Source organism: Stegodyphus dumicola, chromosome 10 (genome assembly GCF_044657685.1).
Source record: "Stegodyphus dumicola isolate Sdum_Otavi_A_Nest chromosome 10, ASM4465768v1".
In the NCBI taxonomy this organism is placed as follows: Eukaryota; Metazoa; Arthropoda; class Arachnida; order Araneae; family Eresidae; genus Stegodyphus; species Stegodyphus dumicola.
In genome coordinates, this window is record NC_140777.1 from 35490009 (window position 1) to 35496008 (window position 6000).

A 6000-nucleotide genomic window follows, 5' to 3' on the forward strand; every position below is an offset into this window, starting at 1 on the left:
TTTGAAAGCAAAAGGAGTTAAATCATAATGAAGAATAAAATTTGAATTGTAAAAGGAAAAAATAAAAACATGTAATCATAATTGTTTTCGCACTAAATGAATTTAAGATTATATATATATATATATATATATAATGCTTAATTTTAGAAGCAATTTTCGTAAGCGCTATTCAAATTATTCCGAAATTTTAATTGATAACATACAATAATAAACTTTTTAATTAATAAAAAAATACGAAAAAGACTGTTTACGAGAAGAAGTAACAAAATTTTTCGCGTAAACTGAAAGGCAGAAACTCAATGAGCTCGGTACCTTAGAGAATGCCCATATGAGAATCAATAGAAGTATTTCTCTCTGACGCTTTCGAAAATGAATCATCGCTCTCATTCATATCACTAAGTGGCTCATTTATCATTCATCTGATAAATAACGCTTGCTCATTACAATAAACTGAAGTAAAAGCTTTCTAAAATAAAAGCTATGCAAACCGTAATATAGCCTCACATAGTAACCCTAAAAGACCCTACATAAAGAGCACAGCAAAAAAAAAATAAAAAGAATTTGACGGGATATAGAAACGAAAATGTATATATCACGTGGTGAGTTAAACAAACGAGCTCTCTCTGTTTATATTACGCCCATCCTGCAACAGCTGATACCAGCGTTAATCAAAATGGGATTAAATTGAGGGTCAGGATCTTAAACTATGTTCAGTTCAAAAGTAATGCACACAGTATGTCATGTAGTGGTCTTTAAAGCATTTCAGGACACTGGCACAAATGTGACGGCCGGGAGTGAACCAGAAAAGGATCTGCCACGCCAGCGTGCCGGCCGGAAAATGAATGTGTTTCTTGCTGGCACGTATGCGTGATAGTCGACAGGAAAGGGTTAAAGGGGATTTAGAAGAATTTTCTTTAGTCGTATTTTAAATAATTCCTTATTTAGTTCAGCAGCTAACGACATCTGAAAAGCAGTGTAAATGTCGGCATGCTTAATAGGAGACGATGATGGTAGGTATGCATTACCAATATTTTAACACTCCATCAGCAATTTAAGGTGCAGGTTTGATTTTTAAATTCATATAATTTTTAAATATATTTTTCAAAATTAAAATCGTTAGTGAAAGCGTTTTATTACCTCGTAATCGAGGAAAACGAAGTGACTCAATGTTTATACAATCATAATACCCTTTCTGTACTCTTCCCAAAAGCTTAAACCTTTAATGTCGTTACTTGCGACATTATAAGCACTGCTGTCGTATCAAAAATCTTTATCTAATTATGAACCACGTAATGAAAAGATATAACCCAAAAAATAATTAACACGCTTATTATTCTTTTTTAAATTCTTAAATATTATAAACTTTAATAACTTCATTAAAATGTACAGTGGTATGTTCACGCCGACATCTCTTTAACGTTTTTTCCCGTCTTGTATTTCTAACACTCGTTTTCTCTTTTAATTACGTTACATCAGACTTTAATCCCATTAATGGCGAGCTTGGCGCAAAGATTTGGCGATAATTACTACAGAAGCCATAGCCGTGAAGAATGCAATTTTTCATTCAGGAAACGCTTAGCGCCGTTGGAAATTACACATAAAATAAAAAGAGTTCTTTCTGAAAATGCTTAAAAAATGTACGAATTAATCTTGATGGAAGAATGCTCTACAAACTGTCACTTTATTTATTATCCTCAACTTACTATGTAAAATAAACTCAAAAGAGGGTAATTAGTTAGAATAATTAAATATTTGTCATGTGTATATTTTTTTAAGTTCTAGAAACAATTAATCCCTCCTGAATTTGAACGTCAATATGAAATGTGCTTCCTGTTTTAATCGAGTAACTTTTTGCTTTTAGAATTAGGCCGACAAAAAAGATGACTTTATGAAATAACGACCCGTAAAGTACTAAACATTTCAACGACTTTGGTGGTAAAATGCTATTTTTTTTCAGAAAGGACTTTTAAAATGTATAGCTATGTTTAATGAGTTTATATTTATGCATTTTAAAAGGATTATTATTTGAATTAATGCATATTACGTATGGGAAGCAAGCGCCTTTTATTTATTAATTTTTATTATTAATAAGTTTTTTCTCCTCTTTGTTTTTCTTTTGGGTTTGAGTTCGCAGTTTTTAGATTTAGTTTTCCTGCCATATTTATTAAAATACCGGTCGTATTAATTATTCATTTTATTGATCAACATTAATGTCATGTTAGATTTGCATACAATTAAAGTATTTTTTTCCATTTTTGTTGCAACATTTCACTCTTTAAATATAAAATAAAAATGATCTCTTCGATTTTGCTCTTACAACGTTGACAAAGATTTTCCTCGGGCTAATAAATTAGCTCACCAATAAAGATAGTTCCTAGATATTTATATAATATTTCTTGGTAAATTTAAAAAAAGTCTTTTGTTACAAAAACACTTTCGACAAAAGCTAATAATGATATTCCAAAAATGTGAACAATATTAATTTAAATAAAAACGACCATAGGTCTTTTTTAAGCATGACTATATTTCTTACACTAACACAGTATGGATACGAATTAAATAATTCAATGTATCTAAAAATAATCTTTTTAAATAAATGAGTTATTAGTCATTTCGCATTTCGTCATTTTTAAAACTGTTGTTTTTATCTCTCAAGTCTCTTCGTTCATACAATTTATTTAACTTGTGAAAATGAAAATACAAGAGCTGATTGAAAATTTGCCTCCGTTTCTCCGAAAACGCTTCTGGCTCTATTTCATGATATTAACTTTGGCAGCATTGTATGAAGTTCCCAAAAAATGGGAAATATGTGTTTCATGACGTACTTGAACAGTAAAAGAGGCATGATGTTTCATTCTTTGGTCGCAGCGAGTGAAAAGCCTTATACATTCTGTCGTAGCTGATAACGACACGTTCTGTATGAAAATGCGAAATAATTGTGACTGAATACTGTAATAACTTGGGACAGGTAATAACAAAAGTCTTGATATATTACATCATTCATATCTGGTGAAACCTTTATCCATGCTTCAATATTTTAATAATGAATATTTCGAATGAGCCACAGGCAAGAAATACACTGTGTCATGTATCTGGCAGCGGTGAGCCAATCAGCTGCCTGGCAGAGCCCAGCAAGTGAGAAAGGGCAGTTGCATGTTAGCCTCAGAGGAGGCAGGTGATAGATTAATTATGTTGTAGGAGCGAGGTAGTGCTCCGAGTTTGCCGTTATTCTTTAAATGTTAATTTTTTTTTGTATTATTCTTTGAAAGTTAATTTTTAATAAATGTTGGTGTCGTTTTCCTTATGGTGCCTTATTAATCCGTAAGGTCATTACAGCACGCTCTCTTTCGAGAACCAGAGCTAACGAAGCCGACTGGATTTTGGAGAAAAGGTGAGAAATTTTTGTTGTAACTTTAAGGAAAATTTCTTCTAAATATGTTTAAAGGAGTAGTTAAAAGTGATTTGATTTCGGTGTTGAAGGAACTAGGTGAAGAAGCCGATTCTAGTTTAAAAGTTGTAGAATTAAAAGATAAGCTTTTAAGTTCTAAAGAATATTTAAAAGATAAAGATTTTGTTATTGAATTTCTTAATACTACGGTTGAAGAAAGGAAAAAGTCAGAAGAAATTGTGAAATTGCGTTTAATGCAAATCGAAAGTAGCAACGAATCTAGTAATAACGTAGAAAATACACTTTCATTAGATAAGCTTTTGAAAGCTGTACAGGCATTATCGATTTCTGTACCTAAAAAGGGTGAAGCATGGAACTTATTTTTTGATTCCATAAAAAGGGCTTTTAAGCATAAGAACGTACCAAATGAGTTTAAGTCTGAAATTTTACTTAAACTGATAGGTGATAAATCTTCTAATATTCTAGTATATATTAAAGATGATGATTTGAAAGATTATGAAAAAATTTAATCTTTAATTCTTAAGGAATATGAACCATCGCCAATTATATGTTTAGAAAATTTTCGCCAAGCTCAAAGGTTGACGGGGGAAACTCATTTGCAGTTCGCCTCTCGTTTAAGATCATGTTGGATCCATTATTGTAAAAGTAGAAACGTCAATGATTTTGAATCTTTAATTAACTTAATAATTTCTGACAAACTTTTTCAAACATTGGATAGTGATTTAGCGTGCCATGTTGCAGTTCGACAAGGTGAAAGTTGGCTACGTACAGAAGAACTAGCGAAGGAATGCGACACTTATTTCATCGCAAAAGGTAAATCTTTTGATGACATAAGAGGTGAAAAACGCGCTAATTTTCGTGATTCATACAACAAAAACTCTAAATATATTCCACCAGCGCTAAGAAAAGATTTAGTGGTAAATGAACAGAAACATTCGTTTAAACCGCGAGAATGTTATGTGTGTAGTAGCAGTTTACATTTGGCTAAGGATTGCCCGAACAGGCGAAATAAATTTGAGAGGTCCAATAAACAGAACGATAATTTCCCGGTCAAACCGAAAGTTAACACTTCAAGTAAGTCGAAGGACAATGCGGTTATTACAAATGTAAATTCTAAACATTTACAAAAACCCGAGTGTTCCGACGGAAAACTTAATTTTTATTCCTTGGAAAAGATTACTATTTACATTGCAGGGAAGCAAGTAGAAGCTATAAAAGATTCAGGTACGGAAATACCAATTTTGAACACTACATTAATTCCTGATTTAAAAATAGAAAGTAAGGGTAAAATCATTTTAAGTTCCGCATTTGGCGACGTCATAGAGGCAACGTTAGCAACTATTCCCATTTATTACAAAAAACCAAACAGTTGTCTATATTCGCGCGTTTTCGCGTTGACAGATAAGCTAAACGTCCAATGTTTAATTACACCAGATGTATGGGATCGCATATTTGAAGACGAGAATGAATCAACAGTCTTCCCCGAGACGAAACCGGAAACTCATAAACAAAAACAACTTGAGGTTGGCGCCGTTGAACTGTCAAATGTAAATCTTTTTTATAGCTCAGTTGCGAATCAGAATGATGAAAGACTAAACAGTTATTCGGAATCGAATAAATTTAAGGTCGATCAGAGAAACTGCCAAACGTTAATAACTTCTTTTAAGGACGCAGAAGTAGGGAAGAATAATTTCTTTTTACAGGACGAATTATTATTTCATAAAGAAACAATTTGTGGGGAAAACATACAACAGTTAGTTTTGCCCGAGAATTATCGAAATAAAGTCCTTCAATTAGCTCATGATTCCATATTCGGAAATCATTTAGGTATGAGGAAAACTAAAGAAAGAATTAAGCTTTCATTTTATTGGCCGAACATATCCAAAGATGTAGAAAATTATTGTAGAACATGCGAAAGATGTCAATTAAAAAGTCCGGAAAGACAATCGGATAAAATTCCGATTACTCCTATTGTTCGCGCGCCATATCCCTTTCATACGGTAAATATAGATATTATTGGTGAAATTTCACCTCCTTCAGGAAGGAAACATAAATATTGTTTGTGTTTGATAGATAATCATTCAAAATGGCCAGAAGTCATATCTTTAAAAAGTCTTTCTGCTAAAGCTACTTGTGAGGCTCTTTTAGATATTTTTATGAGAACCGGTATTCCAGAAATAATTTGTAGCGATCAAGGCACTAATTTTACCTCACAATTAACTCAAGAATTCGAAAAAAGGTTAGGAACTCATCCTCGTTTTTCGACACCTGGTTACCCAGCATCAAACGGCTCAGTGGAAAAATGGAATCGGGTATTTAAACAAATGTTACATCATGTAATTCGCACAGATCCTGTTAATTGGGACAAGCACATACCTTATTTACTTTTTGCGTATCGTGAAGTTCCAAATTGCACTACCGGTGTATCTCCATTTATGCTTATGTACGGTCGTGAAGCTAGAGGTCCCTTAGCTGTGTTAAAATCATCATGGTCCGGTGAAATACCATTACCTCTTAATCTGAGTAATTCAGCAGTTGATTATCTACAAGAATTAAAGATAAATTTAGAGAAAGCATCTGAGCTCGCTTCT